The 24,045-nt window shown below is 30.3% G+C and overlaps 1 long non-coding RNA gene across 1 annotated transcript; it reads right to left on the bottom strand.

Moving 5' to 3' along the window:
* Positions 1 to 21,281: 21,281 nt before the first annotated feature.
* Positions 21,282 to 23,810, bottom strand: LOC139846562 (uncharacterized). Its single transcript, XR_011759096.1, has 2 exons — positions 23,229 to 23,810; positions 21,282 to 21,966 (listed from the first exon to the last, which is right to left on the bottom strand). It is a non-coding gene; the product is annotated as an uncharacterized lncRNA (long non-coding RNA).
* Positions 23,811 to 24,045: the final 235 nt, after the last annotated feature.

The following is a 24,045-nucleotide window of genomic DNA, read 5'->3' as shown; positions in this document are numbered from 1 at the left end:
GTGGTAGATGAAAGAGAAGAATGACATATATGAAAGTGAGGAGTATATCAAGAATCAGTACTGGATGGAGCATATTGATGAATACTTTAAAATATGAGTTGAGGGAGAAAGAATAGAAGGTGTAAATTACAAGAAAACGAAGGGGGTGGATTTATAGTAAAATATCCAACAGAGCAATCAAAACAGATTATCGCATTTAATCAAAGTGGATCCTAACTTCCTTAATTACCGAAGAACCAAATCTTATTACGAAGATTTTCTCTAAATTCCTTGAATTTCGGAAATCAACCGTGACTATGTCATTGGTTAAAAAGAATGTGCATTTACTTATTTCATTCTTTTGTGATAGCTTCACTCGTACACTTTACAAAAATCAAATTGCTTTATCTATATTACTTGATGATAATAAAACTCTAATTTCCAACTCGTATACGTCATGAAAACATACTTATTGTCAGCCATGACCATCCCATTCAAATTTCGGGACGAAATTTCTTTAACGGTTAGGTACTGTGACAACCCGGAAAATTCCAACCAAATTTAAACTTTATCTTTATATTATTCCGACACGATAAACAAAGTTTGTTAAGTTAAATCTCAAGAATTTTAAACCGTGTTCATACATTCATTATAACCTCGACCAAATTCTGATGATTCACGAACCGTTATATATAAATAGATATGTATATATATGTATATATATATATATTATAACTTGAGAATATTAATAAAGTATTAAACGAATAATACTTTACACGAACATATTTGTTTCAATATGTTTATCGATGGAATTAGAAGATAATATCAAATGATTGATTTATCAGATACATTGTGATATGATTACGGGTCCATGTTATGAGGTCCACTGTGATTTAAGAAATCTATTCTTTTTGACAACATTCGGAAAATGGTAAAGTGATTTATAAGTAAGAACGTGGAGTGTAAATAACTTAGATGTTGGATATCGACAAGTTAAGTAACTCAACATTTTCCATTAAGATGATTTCATACATTTATTTAACCTTTGGACTTTATCCCATGCTTCACCAACAGACTGTAATTTAAAAACTTGAAACCTATTATGAATATATATGATTATACTTTTCTAAAACATTTTATGATATAACGATTTCCATTATTTTAACCTTTAAACAAAATGATTCTTAAATATATTTAGTTTTGGAAAACAAAATTATCATATTTATTTGATTTAGTTTCCAACGTACAAAAACGTTTTCAGTTTAAAAAAGAACTTTATTATTAAAACGTATATAACTTTTATAAATATCTAGAACCACTTTTGACAACTCATTACTTAACCAGTATGATAAAGATAACGATATTTATATTTTATTTTATTAAATATATATAACGATTTAAATTAATATTATATATATTTATACGCGTATTATACGTATAGTTTTATACTTTTACTATACTTAAACTTTACCTTTACTTTATTTTTACTTTACTTTAACTTTAATAATTCACTTTAATAATTCATAATTTAATAATTCACTTTAATAATTCATACTTTAATAAGTCACTTTAATAATTCACTTTAATAATTCATACTTTAATAATTCACTTAAATAATTCAAAAATTTATTATAAATAGAATTCAATAGGTTTCATTATTTAATAGAAACTTGAAAATATTTTTCTCTAAACTCTCTCAATCGATTTACATATATATATATATATATATTTACTCCGTATTATTTCAAGATATTATTAGTATACATAAAATATTACGACGGAGTGCTGTCCGAGTGATTTCGAAATTGTTTCTCGAGCGAGATAGAGCTAAGGAAATTATGGGTTATAGCTATGGAGGTTATGGGTATGGTTCGGGAGTATTGCTCGTGAGTCAAACTAGTGTTTATCATCCCCGTTGCGTGTAGTGACCCGAACTTTTCCATGTTTATATATATTAAATGAAATTGATATTTACATGATTAAGTGTTTCCAACATGTTAAGTAATCAAACTTATTAAGACTTGATTAATTGGAATAGGTTCCATATAGACAAATGACCACCCAAGTTGACCGGTGATTCACGAACGATAAAACTTGTAAAAACTATACGATGACATATATATGGTTATATATATAGTTAACATGATTTTATTATAAGTATGTATCTCATTAGGTATTTTAACAATGAGTTATATACATAAAAATGAGACTATTAAATTAAGAAACTCGAAAACGATATATATAACGATTATCGTTATAACGTCTTACTAGGTACATATGAATCATATTAAGATATTGATACACTTGGTTAATTATGTTAAATGATAAGTAAATATATCATAAAGTATATTAACAATGAACTACATATGTAAAAACAAGACTACTAACTTAATGATTTTTAAACGAGACATATATGTAACGATTATCGTTGTAACGACATTTAACTGTATATATATCATATTAAGATATATTATATATCATAATATCATGATAATATAACAATTTAACATCTCATTTGATATAATAAACAATGGGTTAACAACATTTAACAAGATCGTTAACCTAAAGGTTTCAAAACAACATTTACATGTAACGACTAACGATGACTTAACGACTCAGTTAAAATGTATATACATGTAGTGTTTTAATATGTATTCATACACTTTTGAAAGACTTCAAGACACTTATCAAAATACTTCTACTTAATAAAAATGCTTACAATTACATCCTCGTTCAGTTTCATCAACAAATCTACCCGTATGCACCCGTATTCGTATTCGTACAATACACAGCTTTTAGATGTATGTACTATTGGTATATACACTCCAATGATCAGCTCTTAGCAGCCCATGTGAGTCACCTAACACATGTGGGAACCATCATTTGACAACTAGCATGAAATATCTCATAAAATTACAAAAATATGAGTAATCATTCATGACTTATTTACATGAAAACAAAATTACATATCCTTTATATCTAATCCATACACCAACGACCAAAAACACCTACAAACACTTTCATTCTTCAATTTTCTTCATCTAATTGATCTCTCTCAAGTTCTATCTTCAAGTTCTAAGTGTTCTTCATATATTCTACAAGTTCTAGTTACATAAAATCAAGAATACTTTCAAGTTTGCTAGCTCACTTCCAATCTTGTAAGGTGATCATCCAACCTCAAGAAATCTTTGTTTCTTACAGTAGGTTATCATTCTAATACAAGGTAATAATCATATTCAAACTTTGGTTCAATTTCTATAACTATAACAATCTTATTTCAAGTGATGATCTTACTTGAACTTGTTTTCGTGTCATGATTCTGCTTCAAGAACTTCGAGCCATCCAAGGATCAATTGAAGCTAGATCCATTTTTCTCTTTTCCAGTAGGTTTATCCAAGGAACTTAAGGTAGTAATGATGTTCATAACATCATTAGATTCATACATATAAAGCTATCTTATTCGAAAGTTTAAACTTGTAATCACTAGAACATAGTTTAGTTAATTCTAAACTTGTTCGAAAATAAAAGTTAATCCTTCTAACTTGACTTTTAAAATCAACTAAACACATGTTCTATATCTATATGATATGCTAACTTAATGATTTAAAACCTGGAAACACGAAAAACACCGTAAAACCGGATTTACGCCGTCGTAGTAATACCGCGGGCTGTTTTGGGTTAGTTAATTAAAAACTATGATAAACTTTGATTTAAAAGTTGTTATTCTGGGAAAATAATTTTTATTATGAACATGAAACTATATCTAAAAATTATGGTTAAACTCATAGTGGAACAAACTTGTAAATAAGTCAGGTTGTGTATCAACTACCGAGAGTTGAACAAACTTACCATCAAGAACTGCTACCCACTACCGAGAATCGACGACTTATTTGATCAACTACAAGGCTCGTCTGTTTATTCAAAGATTGACTTACGTTTCGGGTATCATCAAATGCGGGTGAAAGAAGATGATATTCCAACGACTGCTTTCAGAACACGTTACGGTCATTACGAGTTTATGGTCATGCCGTTTGGTTTAACTAATGCACCAGCTGTGTTCATGGACCTTATGAACCGAGTGTGTGGACCATACCTTGACAAGTTTGTCATTGTTTTCATTGATGACATACTTATTTACTCAAAGAATGACCAAGAACACGGTGAACATTTGAGAAAGGTGTTAGAAGTATTGAGGAAGGAAGAATTGTACGCTAAGTTTTCAAAGTGTGCATTTTGGTTGGAAAAAGTTCAATTCCTCGGTCACATAGTGAACAAAGAAGGTATTAAGGTGGATCCGGCAAAGATAGAAACTGTTTAAAAGTGGGAAACCCCGAAAACTCCGAAACACATACGCCAGTTTTTAGGACTAGCTGGTTACTACAGAAGGTTCATCCAAGACTTTTCCAGAATAGCAAAACCCTTGACTGCATTAACGCATAAAGGGAAGAAATTTGAATGGAATGATGAACAAGAGAAAGCGTTTCAGTTATTGAAGAAAAAGCTAACTACGGCACCTATATTGTCATTGCCTGAAGGGAATGATGATTTTGTGATTTATTGTGACGCATCAAAGCAAGGTCTCGGTTGTGTATTAATGCAACGAACGAAGGTGATTGCTTATGCGTCTAGACAATTGAAGATTCACGAGCAAAATTATACGACGCATGATTTGGAATTAGGCGCGGTTGTTTTTGCATTAAAGACTTGGAGGCACTATTTATATGGGGTCAAAAGTATTATATATACCGACCACAAAAGTCTTCAACACATATTTAATCAGAAACAACTGAATATGAGGCAGCGTAGGTGGATTGAATTATTGAATGATTACGACTTTGAGATTCGTTACCACCCGGGGAAGGCAAATGTGGTAGCCGATGCCTTGAGCAGGAAGGACAGAGAACCCATTCGAGTAAAATCTATGAATATAATGATTCATAATAACCTTACTACTCAAATAAAGGAGGCGCAACAAGGAGTTTTAAAAGAGGGAAATTTAAAGGATGAAATACCCAAAGGATCGGAGAAGCATCTTAATATTCGGGAAGACGGAACCCGGTATAGGGCTGAAAGGATTTGGGTACCAAAATTTGGAGATATGAGAGAAATGGTACTTAGAGAAGCTCATAAAACCAGATACTCAATACATCCTGGAACGGGGAAGATGTACAAGGATCTCAAGAAACATTTTTGGTGGCCGGGTATGAAAGCCGATGTTGCTAAATACGTAGGAGAATGTTTGACGTGTTCTAAGGTCAAAGCTGAGCATCAGAAACCATCAGGTCTACTTCAACAACCCGAAATCCCGGAATGGAAATGGGAAAACATTACCATGGATTTCATCACTAAATTGCCAAGGACTGCAAGTGGTTTTGATACTATTTGGGTAATAGTTGATCGTCTCACCAAATCAGCACACTTCCTGCCAATAAGAGAAGATGACAAGATGGAGAAGTTAGCACGACTGTATTTGAAGGAAGTCGTCTCCAGACATGGAATACCAATCTCTATTATCTCTGATAGGGATGGCAGATTTGTTTCAAGATTCTGGCAGACATTACAGCAAGCATTAGGAACTCGTCTAGACATGAGTACTGCCTATCATCCACAAACTGATGGGCAGAGCGAAAGGACGATACAAACGCTTGAAGACATGCTACGAGCATGTGTTATTGATTTCGGAAACAGTTGGGATCGACATCTACCGTTACCAGAATTTTCCTACAACAACAGCTACCATTCAAGCATTGAGATGGCGCCGTTTGAAGCACTTTATGGTAGAAAGTGCAGGTCTCCGATTTGTTGGAGTGAAGTGGGGGATAGACAGATTACGGTTCCGGAGATTATACAAGAAACTGCCGAGAAGATCATCCAAATTCAACAACGGTTGAAAACCGCCCAAAGTCGACAAAAGAGCTACGCTGACATTAAAAGAAAAGATATAGAATTTGAAATTGGAGATATGGTCATGCTTAAAGTTGCACCTTGGAAAGGCGTTGTTCGATTTGGTAAACGAGGGAAATTAAATCCAAGGTATATTGGACCATTCAAGATTATTGATCGTGTCGGACCAGTAGCTTACCGACTTGAGTTACCTCAACAACTCGCAGCTGTACATAACACTTTCCACGTCTCTAATTTGAAGAAATATTTTGCTAAAGAAGATCTCACTATTCCGTTAGATGAAATCCAAATCAACGAAAAACTTCAATTCATCGAAGAACCCGTCGAAATAATGGATCGTGAGGTTAAAAGACTTAAGAAAAACAAGATACCAATTGTTAAGGTTTGATGGAATGCTCGTAGAGGACCCGAGTTCACCTGGGAGCGTGAAGATCAGATGAAGAAGAAATACCCGCATCTATTTCCAGAAGATTCGTCAACACTTTCAACAGCTTAAAATTTCGGGACGAAATTTATTTAACGGGTAGGTACTGTAGTGACCCGAACTTTTCCATGTTTATATATATTAAATGAAATTGATATTTACATGATTAAGTGTTTCCAACATGTTAAGCAATCAAACTTATTAAGACTTGATTAATTGGAATAGGTTCCATATAGACAAATGACCACCCAAGTTGACCGGTGATTCACGAACGATAAAACTTGTAAAAACTATACGATGACATATATATGGTTATATATATAGTTAACATGATTTTATTATAAGTATGTATCTCATTAGGTATTTTAACAATGAGTTATATACATAAAAATGAGACTATTAAATTAAGAAACTCGAAAACGATATATATAACGATTATCGTTATAACGTCTTACTAGGTACATATGAATCATATTAAGATATTGATACACTTGGTTAATTATGTTAAATGATAAGTAAATATATCATTAAGTGTATTAACAATGAACTACATATGTAAAAATAAGACTACTAACTTAATGATTTCGAAACGAGACATATATGTAACGATTATCGTTGTAACGACATTTAACTGTATATATATCATACTAAGATATATTATATATCATAATATCATGATAATATAACAATTTAACATCTCATTTGATATAATAAATAATGGGTTAACAACATTTAACAAGATCGTTAACCTAAAGGTTTCAAAACAACATTTACATGTAACGACTAACGATGACTTAACGACTCAGTTAAAATGTATATACATGTAGTGTTTTAATATGTATTCATACACTTTTGAAAGACTTCAAGACACTTATCAAAATACTTCTACTTAATAAAAATGCTTACAATTACATCCTCGTTCAGTTTCATCAACAAATCTACCCGTATGCACCCGTATTCGTATTCGTACAATACACAGCTTTTAGATGTATGTACTATTGGTATATACACTCCAATGATCAGCTCTTAGCAGCCCATGTGAGTCACCTAACACATGTGGGAACCATCATTTGACAACTAGCATGAAATATCTCATAAAATTACAAAAATATGAGTAATCATTCATGACTTATTTACATGAAAACAAAATTACATATCCTTTATATCTAATCCATACACCAACGACCAAAAACACCTACAAACACTTTCATTCTTCAATTTTCTTCATCTAATTGATCTCTCTCAAGTTCTATCTTCAAGTTCTAAGTGTTCTTCATATATTCTACAAGTTCTAGTTACATAAAATCAAGAATACTTTCAAGTTTGCTAGCTCACTTCCAATCTTGTAAGGTGATCATCCAACCTCAAGAAATCTTTGTTTCTTACAGTAGGTTATCATTCTAATACAAGGTAATAATCATATTCAAACTTTGGTTCAATTTCTATAACTATAACAATCTTATTTCAAGTGATGATCTTACTTGAACTTGTTTTCGTGTCATGATTCTGCTTCAAGAACTTCGAGCCATCCAAGGATCAATTGAAGCTAGATCCATTTTTCTCTTTTCCAGTAGGTTTATCCAAGGAACTTAAGGTAGTAATGATGTTCATAACATCATTCGATTCATACATATAAAGCTATCTTATTCAAAAGTTTAAACTTGTAATCACTAGAACATAGTTTAGTTAATTCTAAACTTGTTCGCAAATAAAAGTTAATCCTTCTAACTTGACTTTTAAAATCAACTAAACACATGTTCTATATCTATATGATATGCTAACTTAATGATTTAAAACCTGGAAACACGAAAAACACCGTAAAACCGGATTTACGCCGTCGTAGTAACACCGCGGGCTGTTTTGGGTTAGTTAATTAAAAACTATGATAAACTTTGATTTAAAAGTTGTTATTCTGGGAAAATAATTTTTATTATGAACATGAAACTATATCTAAAAATTATGGTTAAACTCATAGTGGAAGTATGTTTTCTAAAATGGTCATCTAGATGTCGTTCTTTCGACTGAAATGACTACCTTTACAAAAACGACTTGTAACTTATTTTTCCGACTATAAACCTATACTTTTTCTGTTTAGATTCATAAAATAGAGTTCAATATGAAACCATAGCAATTTGATTCACTCAAAACGGTTTTAAAATGAAGAAGTTATGGGTAAAACAAGATTGGATAATTTTTCTCATTTTAGCTACGTGAAAATTGGTAACAAATCTATTCTAACCATAACTTAATCAACTTGTATTGTATATTATGTAATCTTGAGATACCATAGACACGTATACAATGTTTCGACCTATCATGTCGACACATCTATATATATTTCGGAACAACCATAGACACTCTATATGTGAATGTTGGAGTTAGCTATACAGGGTTGAGGTTGATTCCAAAATATATATAGTTTGAGTTGTGATCAATACTGAGATACGTATACACTGGGTCGTGGATTGATTCAAGATAATATTTATCGATTTATTTCTGTACTTCTAACTGTGGACAACTAGTTGTAGGTTACTAACGAGAACAGCTGACTTAATAAACTTAAAACATCAAAATATATTAAAAGTGTTGTAAATATATTTTGAACATACTTTGATATATATGTATATATTGTTATAGGTTCGTGAATCAACCAGTGGCCAAGTCTTACTTCCCGACGAAGTAAAAATCTGTGAAAGTGAGTTATAGTCCAACTTTTAAAATCTAATATTTTTGGGATGAGAATACATGCAGGTTTTATAAATGATTTACAAAATAGACACAAGTACGTGAAACTACATTCTATGGTTGAATTATCGAAATCGAATATGCCCCTTTTTATTAAGTCTGGTAATCTAAGAATTAGGGAACAGACACCCTAATTGACGCGAATCCTAAAGATAGATCTATTGGGCCTAACAAACCCCATCCAAAGTACCGGATGCTTTAGTACTTCGAAATTTATATCATATCCGAAGGGTGTCCCGGAATGATGGGGATATTCTTATATATGCATCTTGTTAATGTCGGTTACTAGGTGTTCACCATATGAATGATTTTTATCTCTATGTATGGGATGTGTATTGAAATATGAAATCTTGTGGTCTATTGTTACGATTTGATATATATAGGTTAAACCTATAACTCTCCAACATTTTTGTTGACGTTTAAAGCATGTTTATTCTCAGGTGAATACTAAGAGCTTCCGCTGTTGCATACTAAAATAAGGACAAGATTTGGAGTCCATGTTTGTATGATATTGTGTAAAAACTGCATTCAAGAAACTGATTTCGATGTAACATATTTGTATTGTAAATCATTATGTAATGGTCGTGTGTAAACAGAATATTTTAGATTATCATTATTTGATAATCTACGTAAAGCTTTTTAAACCTTTATTTATGAAATAAAGGTTATGGTTTGTTTTAAAAATGAATGCAGTCTTTGAAAAACGTCTCATATAGAGGTCAAAACCTCGCAACGAAATCAATTAATATGGAACGTTTTTAATCAATAAGAACGGGACATTTCATTGCGTCTACGTACTTTTCCTGCAATATTGAATCTCAATATTGATACGTGAGCACTCATAACTTAACTTTTTTATATTATTAGTGTATCCCTTACTAGTGCTCGAGTATATAGGATTATGCATGCTTATATGTTCGTTATTATCATTAAATAGGTTATGTCGAATCTTGAATTAAATACATATGCTATTAAGATAAGGTATATGATATGCATGTCGTTGGAAAGCTAGCGAAAAATTGAGAACTTTTCATTTTGATATCGAATGGTTTCGATGAACGGTTTAGAAGTTATAGTCAATTGAATTTTTGTAAAAGTGATTATTATTATCGTCGTTATTATCGTCGTTATAATCTAATTATTATTATTATTATTATTATTATCATTATTATTATTATTATTATTATTATTATTATTATTATTATTATTATTATTATTATTATTGTTATCGTTATTAATAAAAGATATAATTGTTATTTTTATTATTATTATTATCGTTATTATCGTTAAGGTTATAATTAGTATTATTATTATTATTATTATTATTATTATTATCATTCAAATAGTTATTAGTATTATCATTAATATTATTATTATTATTAGTATTATTATAATTAAAACTAATATTAGTAACATCTAATTATTATGATTACTATTATTATTATTAATATGAACGCGATATAAAAGATGACTAAAAGCTATTAAACGAAGCGATTAGGAAATAATGATTATGAGTATCATGATGAAATTAAGATATTGTAAGATATTGATTTACAGGAAAAAAAATACCGTTTTCATTATTTTACTATTATTATTATTAAAATTATTATTAATATTAAAACTATCATTTTTACTAAAATTATTATTTTTAATAAAATATCATTGTTAATATGAAACATCATTATTATTATCATTTTCGTACTATTATTAATAAAAATTATCATTTTATCATTTTTAGAAAATATAATTATTGTTATTTTTATTAGTAGAATAATAATAATTATTACAAAATAATACAACTTTTACTTATTATTATTTTTATCAATATTATTTTATCAAATAAATATGTGATACAAAGATATTTTACTACGTATAATATAATTACATTAATAATACCTATCATATTATTTTTATGATATTAAATGAGCTTTATAATTTTTATTACTTAAGATATATAAAAGTATATTTTTATTATATAAATTTTAATATAAAATTTTATTTATTAATAAAAGAATATATTATTTACTTTAAAAAAATCTGTTAAAAATATTTAAATATATAAAATGACTATATTTAAATTATATAAATCATGTATAAATTTTGGAAGACATTTTGGTCAATATGACTTTTGTTGACTTTTGCATATTTAGTCTCGAGCATTAGGATTGTGATACACTATGACTTGACCTAAATTGTTAGACAGATATTGATCAAACATATAAATATATATAATTAATATAGGTTCGTGAATTCGAGGCCAACCTTGCACTTGTTCAATGCCATCATATGCTTAATTACTAAGAAATACAATATTGTGAGTTTCATTTGCTCCCTTTTTAAATGCTTTTGCAATATATATTTTTGGGACTGAGAATACATGCGCTGCTTTTATAAATATTTTACGAAATAGACACAAGTAATCAAAACTACATTATATGGTTGGATTATCGAAATTGAATATCGCCCCTTCAAGTCTGGTAACCTAAGAATTAGGAAAATGGCCCCTAATTGACGCGAATCCTAAATATAGACCTATGGGCCTAACAAACCCCATTCTGGAATTTGGAATGCTTTAGTACTTCGATTTAAATGGTGACTGCGATTGCCAATATTTATGGCATACTTGCGAGTATGCGGGGGATATTCTATATGCATTATGTTAATGTCGGTTATCAGGTGTCCATCATATGAATGATTTTTATGCACTTACGAGTGTAATGAGATTTATGAAAAAATGAGAATCTTGTGGTCTATTATATAAATGGGAAATGATTGATTATGATAAACTAATGAACTCACCAACCTTTTGGTTGACACTTTAAAGCATGTTTATTCTCAGGTATTAAGGAAATCTTCCGCTGTGCATTAGATCATTTTAAGGATATTACTTGGAGTCATTCATGGCATATTTCGAAAGACGTTGCATTCGAGTCATTGAGTTCATCAAGATTACTATTAAGTCAATTATAGTTGGACGTATTATGAAATGGTATGCATGCCGTCAACTTTCAATGTAAAGAAAGTTTTTCTTTTGAAAACGAATGCAATGTTTGTAAAATGTTTCATATAGAGGTCAAATACCTCGCGATGTAATCAACTATTGTGAATCGTTTATAATGTATATGAACGGGTCCTTTCATAGAACATCTGATGCAGTCGGTGTAGATGACTCTGTAGTATTGGAAGTAGGCTGCGATTGAGTGTTGAGTAAACATGGTGAAACTTGTGGTGGATATGAAGGTTGTTGAATAGGTGCACAGCTGACATTCAAACCATATATATTTTGATTGTTCGTAACAAAGGCAGTTTGAAAAGGTGCATGAGCTAATTTAGGAGGTGTATAACCATTTGGACAATACATTTTGGTATCTTGAACTTGTTTAGACCTCTTAACTTTGTTTAACAACTCTAATTCTTCTTCCTGAAGTCTTACGATAAATGAGTTCACTGTAGCAGTAGCAAGTTCTCCACTGGTTTTCAAAGTTAGTATGAAACCATTCCATTCTAATGGTAATGCTCCAGCTAGACATGTCACTTTATCTTTCTCAGCAATGGTTACATCATGCTTGTGTAGTTCAGCTAGCAGATGACGGTATCTTTCAACCAATTCAGTAATAGATTCTCTTACTTGCTAGTGAAAACGATCAAACTCAGCTTTCAACTCTAAACCTTTTCTAGTTCTGTAAGATGTATTTCCTTCATTGAAAGTACGGAGTGCTTCCCAAATCTTGAACGAATTATCATGACATAGGAATTGATGGAAAATCGGACCATCAAGAGCACTTGTAAAGTTACAGTACATCTTCTTCTCCAAGTGATACTCTTCACGTTCTTCCGAAGGCATATTATGCAACGTATACAACTCATTCGTAACTGGTGATCGTGGCCATTGAAATTCGGTTTCAATGTACTTCCAAAGCTTCGTGTCCTGACCATCAGACCAAATTTTAAATCTTGACTTCCAAGTGGAGTAGTTATCCATATTCATCAATCTTGGACATTTCGTACCACTTTCGGATTCACTTTCAGCAAGGAGTAATCGTTGAGTCATATTCGTGATACTCTGAACTAACGGTGCAGCTAACGCATAATCGTTCAAATTAAACATCTTGACAATCTTACCAAACAGGTAAACCGTGCGGTTCAGGATCTTAGTCGTACGTGTCACAACCTCAAACATATGTGTCACTACCTCAGTCGTACGTGTCACAACTTAATCGTACGTATGACCTTAACAGTCAAAACAACCAACACTAAACCTCAAACGTGCGAGTAAGGATCAACCGTGTGATCACTCGTACGTGTCACAGTCAACCGTATGATCACTCGTGTGATCAGACTATAGTCACTTAACCTAACTAAGGTTATGCTAAATCGTGCGGATGAGTTCACGAGTGAGGCTCAGCCGTGCGAGTGAGGAAATTTCAGGTGACCCACTCGTGTGACCTGCTGTTTACCCTAAATCACTCTAAAAACCTAGAAAATGATGTTAAACCTCAATTTCTTCGTCCACAAGCTGGATTAGTACTAAACTAACATAAACACACTCTCTAATTACAATTACACACGTAAAAATGATTCCTTTTTGATAAAAATTACTCTAAACTCAAAAACGCAAATAATAAACTCTTTAATCACCAAAAATCACTAGGAAGATGTTGAAATCACAACCTAAGCTCTGATACCAATGATGAAACATGACTAGAAACTTCGAAATCAACAGGTTTAACTCACACAAAGGCAGAATTAGTGAATCAAACCCTCTAGTGAATATGAAAATGCCTTTTGGGATTAATTAAGTCAAACCACAACAATGATTGTGTGATTATATTAACACCTAGAGCTATTATTCACCTTGTTCAAGGATTTGGGTTGAGAGAGAATCGGACAGGTTACCAGATCTGAGTGATGTGTGTGTAATGAGAGGCTTAACCTAAAATGAAGAACATAAACACTTACATACCCTTGCTATTGAGTCAACCGCGCGTGTCAGGTCTCACTCGTACGAGTGGACTGGCTCAGCCGTACAGTTGATCACTCACTTGTGTATGTGTAAACAGATTAGGTTTGTGACTCAACTCAGCACACTCGTGCGTATGAGCTTGTCAGCCGTACAAGTGAGGCTTCACTCATACGTCTGACTGAGTCTAAGATAGTCAAACTTCCATATCGCGTTCTTGTAGTACCTATAATCTAATGACCCGTCCTAATCCATCTGGACGAATACATTACATTTGGTTACATCGTGAGGTACTTGACCTCTATATGATACATTTTACAAACATTGCATTTGTTTTAAAAAGACAAACTTTCCTTACATCGAAAGTTGACAGCATGCATACCATTTCATAATATATCCAACTATAATTGACTTAATAATAATCTTGATGAACTCAATGACTCAAATGCAACATCGTTTAAAACATGTCATGAATGACTCCAAGTAATATCTCTAATATGAGCAAATGCACAGCGGAAGATTTCTTTCATACCTGAGAATAAACATGCTTTCAAGTGTCAACCAAAAGGTTGGTGAGTTCATTAGTTTATCATAATCAATCATTTTCAATAATATAATAGACCACAAGATACTCATAATTATAAAATAATCTGTGCAGGTCTATTCCTGCTGTAAAATCATTCATATGAAGAACACCGGAACCTTTCAAACAACTCACCAACGGTAGCTAAGGCGTAGTGCAATGACAAAATCATCTCACCGTGGTAGTTAATACAATATAATTCTTACAATGGGGGCTAATGCGTACGCAATGCAAAATCATCCCTCCAAGGGTAGCTGAAACAGGGGCTAATACGTACGCAATGCAAAATTAGCCCTCCATTACCAACTACAAAGTCGACTATAATACAATACAATACAATACATCGGTAGCTAACGCGTAGTGCAATGACGAAATCATCTCACCGATGGTAGTTAAAACGGTAGCTAACGCGTAGTGCAATGACGAAATCATCTCACCGTTACTAACTATTAAATCGAACCATATCGGTAGCTAACGCGTAGTGCAATGACGAAATCATCTCACCGTTGGTCGATAATATAATCTTTATAGAAATCGAACCTCTAAATCCAAATAATTCTATCATAGAATGTAGTTTTGAATATTTGTGTCTATTTCGTCAAACGTTTATAGAAGCAGTTCATGTATTCTCAGTTCAAAAATATATCTCAAAAGCATTTAGGAAACAGTTATAAAAACCGCGCATGTATTCTCAGTCCCAAAAATGTAAAGAGTAAAAGGGAATCAAATGAAACTCACAATATTGTATTTTGTAGTAAAAATACATATGATGATATTGAACAATGCAGGGTTGGCCTCGGATTCACGAACCTATACCATTTATATATATATATATATATATATATATATATATATATATATATATATATATATATATATATATATATATATATATATATATATATATATATATATATATATATATATATATATATATATATATATACTAACACATATATTTGTAATTGAACAAATTTATATATATTATATCTTAAGTTTTTACATCTCATATAATTAATAATTAATATTTTATAGTTTTATATATATATATATATATATATATATATATATATATATATATATATATATATATATATATATATATATATATATATATATATATATATATATGATTATATTAAAAATTAATGATTTGTTATATGTAAATATTTATATAAATAATTTTTAATATATAATAATTATAGGTAATATTATGGTAGTTGTAATATATATACGTTTATATAAAAAATATTTAATTGTAATAATAATATTGTTAAAATGAAAACATTAATAATAATGTTAATGATATTAATAATATTGGTAATAATAATAATCTTAATGGTAATTTTAGTAATAATGATAACTTTGATAATAAAAAAATTATAATCCTTAACAATAATGATATTATTAATAAAAATGATAATGATAATAGTAATGATAATTTTAGTAATAATATCAGTATCAATGATCAATGATAATACTTATAATAACCGTGTTAATAATAATAATACTACTATCAATATTTATGATAATTCTACTAATGATAATAATATTAATATTAGAAATAATTTTAGTAGTATATTGTTAATAATAATACTAGTAACTATAATAATAATGATTTTATTAATAATGATATTAGGGATAATAAATAATATTAATAACAATATTAATGATATTAATAATAACTCTTAGATTAATAATAATAATAGCAATCATAATGATAATAATAATAATAATAATAATAATAATAATAATAACAAATATAATAATAATAATAATAATAATAATAATAATAATAATAATAATAATAATAATAATAATAATAATAACAATAATAATAATAATAATAACAATAATAATAATAATAATAATAATAATAATAATAATAATAATAATAATAATAATAATAATAATAATAATAATAATAATAATAATAATAATAATAATAATAATAATAATAATAATAATAATAATAATAATAATAATAAATAAAAGACTACCTCAAGAAAACAAGGTTAAAAATATTGCCCATGACCGGTCTCGAACCCTTAACCTCTCGTTTAAACGAAAACACTCCAAACCGTCCCTCCATTATACCATATTTGTTTTAAATACCGAATTAAAACATATATCCTTAATCGTCTCTTCTTCTTCTTCTTCTATACAATCGAACAGCAATCTTCTAATAATCATTACAGAAATTAAAGGTTTGCTTTAGGATGTGAAAATGAAACGAAAATACTCAATGGTGGTGGATTAGGTTAACAGACAGAGAAAAAAAAAATTAAAGAGCAGCAGTCGCTGTATTTGTTGCACGATGAAGATGAAAACTGACTTTTAATTTTTAAGATGTTTTAAATAAAAATTACAACTTGAATTACGTAGAAGAACCTTTATAGAAACTCTGTAAATCTTCAATTAATACAGAAACATCAAAACAACATCGAATTTCTTGATGAACAAAAAGTTTGACTTTTTGATTTACAACTTTGACTCAAAAATTCGTGAGCGATAGAAAGAATTGAAAGCTATGATTTTGCAGATAGTTTGCTTAAAAGAATCCTAACACTTCTGCAATTTTAGATTTTTAAATTTGTTTTGAAATCTAGATATCGTATAAAAGTGTAAGAACAGAGGAGGTCGTGGGTTCTTTCTTGATAAGAACCGTATAATTTAAGCTTAAAAGAGATGATAAGATCGTTTTGTTTGTAATGTAAGTGATTTGGACGGGTAACGATTTTGATACATAATAATTCAATCAATCAATTTAAAAAAATATAAATAGATTGCAGAAATCGATTGATTTTCTTCTGATACAGTTATGTAACGAATTTTTATGATAATAACAAAAATCATATACAGTTGACAAGGATTTGAAAATTGAATTAGGATCCTATGATCAATGGTACGTATTTTTCTATATTAATATATGTATATATCAGTATTTATATGCATATATCTATATACAAAATACGTACCTGTATATAATACATATCCCAAATACAGATTCCCAATATGTAGTTGTATATATATATATACATATATATATATATATATATACATCTGTTTTATGTATTTAATTATATATATATATAATTCATAAACATTAATATTAATATTAATAATGTTATTAATAATAAAATACTAATTCTAATACTTATATTAGTAATAATAATATTAAATAATAAATAAAAACAATAATTCAAATATGATAATCTTTATATTTTACATTAGAATTTATAACATTGATAATACAAGTATTTATTTTAATAACAATATTAATAATAATAATGAATGTAATAATCATAACATTAATATAACATTTATATATTAACTTGTAATTACATATAATATATTAATCTTACATTTAATTAATTATGTATTACTTATTTTATATAATAACCTATTTGAATATTTAATATTTATATTTTATATATAATTTACAATATACATATAATTGTGTATAGAACTCATATATATTTATTTATATTTATTTATTTTAATTACCTCTTAAATATTTTGTATATTACTCTACATATTTGATTCGAATGATTAAATGGTATTATATTAATTTAACTTAATATATACACTTATACTTATATTTACATATATATATTTATTTACCTATTTATTTAAACACAATTGTTCGTGAATCGTCTGGAATAGTCAAAGGTTAACTGAATTCATATAACAGTCCAAAATTTTGAGACTCGACTTTACAGACTTTACTTATCATGTCGGAAACAGTAAATCATATAAAGATTAAGTTTAAATTTGGTCGAAAATTTCCGGGTCGTCACATGTAACCACATATAAACACAGATAGGATAACAACGAGCGATCATGGTAACCCACAAACTGAATTACTAATCACAAACGTGCAGTAGATGTCTAGGGACTTACATAAAATCCATCAACACACTAAGCTTAAATAAGCTAGCAAAATATCAAGTTTCCAAAAATCTCATCAATTCCTAGCCTAAAACCTCAACTAACGAATCGAGAGCTAAAAACTATCCAAAATGCTTCAATCGAGCCTAAAAACTAACACATAACAATCACACTATCTAACTAAGCATAAAGGAATCCAAAATTATGCATAAACACAATTTTTCTCAAAAGTCAAAAATTTGAATTTGAGTAAAAACTCGTATTTTAACCGTGAAAGATACCTTTTACACCAAATTGATGATGGAAACGTGTTTAGGAGGCATGAGAGAGTCGGATTTGAGCTTTGATTTGTCAAAAATGATCAAGATTTGAGGTTGGAGTGATGGTGATGGTGTCGTCGGTCGAGGGTCACAGAGAAGAGGAAGAAGAAAAAAAAAGAGAAAGAAGAAAAGGAAAGGAGGAGAAGAAAAGAAGAAGAAAAGATGGGCCCGTGCGGCTCACGGGCTTATTTCCCCGATCCGACTCGCGAATTTTAGATTTTTAAAATTTTAAAATTTTAACTAGATTAATAAAAGATAAATAAAATTTTACTTCGGATTTTAATCCGGTTATTTTTATTAAGTAAACTAAAATTTAAAAGAAAAAGACAAATGGATGGAGTAAAATTAAAATATTTTATTTTATTAAAAACCCAAATTACACAGGTTCCACAACTAAGTTCCAGAAATGACGCGGAAAGAAAGATAAGTTTAAAGCTTCTTTGACCATCCATAGTAGATCAGCGGAGTGTACCGAAAATATTTCAAAGTCACTTAGCATTTTACGCTCACGCTTTTGTAAATCTCCGATATCGTCCATAAGTTTAACCAAAGCCCTTCTAACTTTTTTAATGTTCGAAATTCCATCCCTAGGTCCAGTATCTCGATAATTAAGTTCGAAAAGAAGTTTTGACACCGTGTCTTGAAATAAAATATCTTCTGCGCAGTCAGGATCACCAATAGTAAATTTAAAATTTTCAGATATTTCCTGAATGATCTTTCTTTGCGGAGTTGTAAATGAAAATTTTGACATAGTGAGAATTTGTACGAGTTCAGAATATATTTCTTTTCTTTTTGCGAAGAAATTCGGATGTATTCTTTCCTCGGTAGAATCTGAAAACACTTCAATTAATCTTTTGATGAGAAATGAGGCTGGATCAAAGTAAAAGAAATCTCGATTTCCATATTTTGAAATAGGGTTAGGTTTCTTGCTTTCAATCCAAAATTCTAATTCAGAGATCACTGCGGTGACATAACGGTTTATATGAATTGGAGAAACTTCTTTGTTGCTGAAGTGAGGGAGAAAACTGACGAATAACTCTAGATCGAATTTGAAATCAATTTCTGCATCCCGATACTTGACAAAAATATCATCCCCACATTCTTTTAACAGTTTGTGAAGAGAACGAACTTGAGAACGCATCTCTTTTAACAGATTGATTTGAAATGTTGAAAACGGGAAGACTGAGGAATAGATGTGCCTAATAAATTCTCTATAGACGTCTACCTTCTACTAGGATTTAACAGATTTTCAGTAAACGGAGCTTTGGTTTTATCAATATGTCGTTTCACTTTGGGATTAAATTCAAACAAGTCTGGATAATTGAAAATAGTTGGATATTCTTCCCGTATTTCATCTTCCATAATCAGGAGTTCGTTAAGACTGAGCCTCCCTTTTGGATCGTGAAGAGGGTTGAATCCTGGTTCATTTGAGTAAAACTTATTCAAAAGCAATGAAATCTCTAAGTCAGATGAAATTATCCGGCTTCTTGGACTACAAGGATCAAGAACTAATTCTTGATGAGATTCATCAGGGTTTAGATTTGTTTTAGTTCTATATGTATCTTGTTAAGGTCAGTTACCAGGTGTTCACCATATGAATGATTTTTATCTCTATGCAGTTTACGAAATGCCTGATATGAGAATGATATTTATGGAAAAATTGAAATCTTGTGGTCTATTAAAATTATGAAAATGATTGATTAAGGTAAACTAATGAACTCACCAACCTTTCGGTTGACACTTTAAAGCATGTTTATTCTCAGGTATAAAAGAAATCATCCGCTATGCATTTGCTCATTTTAGAGATATTACTCGGAGTCATTCATGACATATTTCAAAAGACGTTGCATTCGAGTCGTTGAGTTCATCAAGATTATTATTAAGTCATTTATAGTTGGATATATTATGAAATGGTGTGCATGCTGTCAACTTTCGATGAAATGAAAGTTTGTCTTTCAAAAATGAATGCAATATTTGTAAAATGTATCATATAGAGGTCAAGTACCTCGCGATGTAACCATATGTTATTTTATTTGTCCTTATGGATTAGGACCGGTCGCTTCATAATCGACGTTAGCCGATTAATTAAACGGATTTTGGAAACCGGGACGGACTACTTCTAAGAATGAGTAATCGAGGATTAATCGGGAGTAGTCGAGTTTTTTACAAGAGCGCCAATGACTTTCTTCTCATCTTCTTCATTCTCTACTATTATTATTTTTATTGACATTTTTCAAAATAATTGTTTATTTACATAAATTGATATGAACTAGTAAAGAGCCACACGCTCTGCTGCGTGTTTTCTTAAATATTGTGGACAATTATTTGTTTACTAACTGCGGCAGAAGATCACGTGAAAGCTTCAATAACATCAGTTTGTCGATGTGTTAAACATGATTGCATATACCAGTTAATGGTCACGGCGATTGGGTACAACAGTTACGCATAAACATAAACTTTCAACGGTATGTCACATAAACATAAAGTTTGTACGGTATGGGATAGATAAAAATAAAAGCAGTAACAAAAAGACAATATTAAAGATCAAAAAAAAATATTACGATACAAACCAAACCACAGTAATTGGGTCAAGATCCGTTTGCAAGCTGCCCGATGAATTTATTTGTTTTATGGTTCTAATTTGTTCCTTGGTGCATCCCAACAAAAGAACCAGCTTCAAGAAGTAATAGTCATAGGCAAAATTACTTCAAATAGCAAATAATAAAACTCGTAGTATACAAAATTACATATTATTTCGAATGCTCTGAAACCGTCAATCAGCCCGGAAATGTAGAACTGGCTTACGGGTAGGTTCTTTTATAGGCTTATAGCCCATGGTCATTCTTTTGTTAACATTTCAACACGAACAAACCGTAGCATTCTTTGAAATAGAGTTGCCTGCAAAACTGTTATGTTTTTTCAAGTCCAAATAGAAAAATTAAACAAAAAAGTTGAAGTTAACGTACCTCTATTATTTGCAAAAGTCTATTTGTACAAATACTTCCTGTTTCTTAATACACGATGTTTCTTTAATTGAATTATTTAGTTAGAAAAAGATGGGAGCTCAGATGTGTTCATAAAATCAAGTAAGGGATAATGAATCGTCGTGGCTGCAAATTATGTTGCCCCGCCAAGTTACGAAAGCATTTATTCGCATTACCTAATTGAGATGGAGCACGTTAATATCACAGCTCATTTAAGTAGTACAATTTCAAATTTAAACCATCAAAACAGGGATCATTGTGGTTGTGGGAGAACCTGGCTGCAACTCATACGTTACCACGTCAAGATATGACCCGATTATAAGCTTTGACACTATAAAACTGTATGTCCCCATCTGATTAGTGTCTAAAAAAAAGGTTTGGCAAAAGACAACAAAAGACGATTGCCATAGCAAAGAAGCAACTACCGACGGTAAATGCATGATTTATTCGTAACAATAACTTTTATAGCAATTTTGTCAAACAAAATTGCAAAAGAAACTTGGGATAATTAATTCAGAATCATTGAGTCAACCAAAAAAGGAGCTCAAAGGTGTTTATGAAATTAAGTAACATATAATCATTCATCATGGCTGCAAATGATATTGCCCCGTCAAGTTACGAAATCATTTATTCTCGTTACTTAACTGACATTGAACACGTTAATCATCACAGCCCACTTAGGTAACCACAGAGGAAATACTACTATTTGTTAAGTATTATACTTGCAACAATAGTATAAGACGGGGATGACAATAGTTGCACATAATGGGTTGCCTGACTTGCCTCTATCATTTTTTCCACCAACATAATGGACTGCAATTCATATCTTGCCATGCCAACTTGATAAGCCACAATTTAAGTTAACATAAACCAACGTGGACAATATAAGGTACAAAACATATAAAATCCTAGCAACAGATAAGTTCACAAACTCAAAGCCTAGTTCAACCATAAAGCATACGTATTGAAACAGGCAGTCAATCGTCACCTCAGTTCCTCAGAAAATAAAAAATATTGTAAGAACCGAGTGCAGTTATTTTTCCTATATATATATCTGCATTTGTAGTGCTGTTAATTTATGCCTAACCATCTTCTCCGTATATTACACTTATATCATACTAAGATAGCATAGTTTAATGAGCATATATTAATTTTTTTTAAGGACCTGAAGTGTTTTACCTCTTTCAATAACTGTTTGTTTTCATCAGGGAAAAATTAAAAAACTGAGCCCTATGCCAATTTTAGGAATCGAATTTCATAAGGAAAAATTTAAAAACTAAGACATATGATGACAATAAGTTTTAATTTACAGAAAACCTAAAACATCTATGACAAAAATAGAGAAGGATAATATATGTAAATACTAATTCACGTTATCATCAAGTCTAAAACATCACCGTATACATCAAAATTGAAGACAGAGAAAAGAATTATTTACCGATGCCGGGTAAGGTGTAATCCAATTTCACTCGATTGCTATGTAGATCGGATCAGATCAGATCAGATGGAATTTAAGCAAATCGTCAAGATGGAAGATAGTGTTCCTGACCAGGTTTCTTTGTGAGTGATGGAGGAAGTGTTATTGGTGATAAGGTTTGAGGATTTTCTAGAAAGTATTGAGGATATTGAGAGGAGATTGTGGTAGAATCATCCGGAGAAGACAATAGGAGTGTAAAAAGACGAAATTATTCTTTTCCATTTACTGTTTACCCCTCGGAAACAATCTCTTTGTCCATCAGATAGAGAGAGAGGGATTTTCTCGATTTGTTTCCCTCGGGGTGTAGGATTGTCTACGTCTCACCTACTCCATACCTCACACATGTGAAATTGGTTATGTTGCTGTTGATGTTATACTGTTTAGGGGATTTAGTATATATAGTAATAAAGAGGTAAGGCTCTGTGTAATATCGTTAAAATATACATAATATAATTAAGATATTTTTCACATTGTGTATTTTTGTATAGGAATAATAGAATTGAAAGGGGTGAAGTATATTATAAATAAAAACAGGTCAACAGACGTTTGACTACGAGTTTTATAAAAAGAAAAACTATGGAATACCAGACAATTCTACATGAAATACACAGCCAACTATTAAGATGTATAGAGAAGACATGTGGCAAGATGAAAGAGTTTGTAAGATAGATAATATGACTTGCTATGTGTATCTCATACCCAAGATTGCAAAATTCGCTATTCGGGGATTAATCGGTCAGGACTTTGAAAAGAATAATCAAAAATTCGAGGATTAATC

This window comes from Rutidosis leptorrhynchoides, chromosome 5 (genome assembly GCF_046630445.1).
Source record: "Rutidosis leptorrhynchoides isolate AG116_Rl617_1_P2 chromosome 5, CSIRO_AGI_Rlap_v1, whole genome shotgun sequence".
NCBI lineage: Eukaryota > Viridiplantae > Streptophyta > Magnoliopsida > Asterales > Asteraceae > Rutidosis > Rutidosis leptorrhynchoides.
This window is presented reverse-complemented; position numbering and strand designations above follow the sequence as displayed.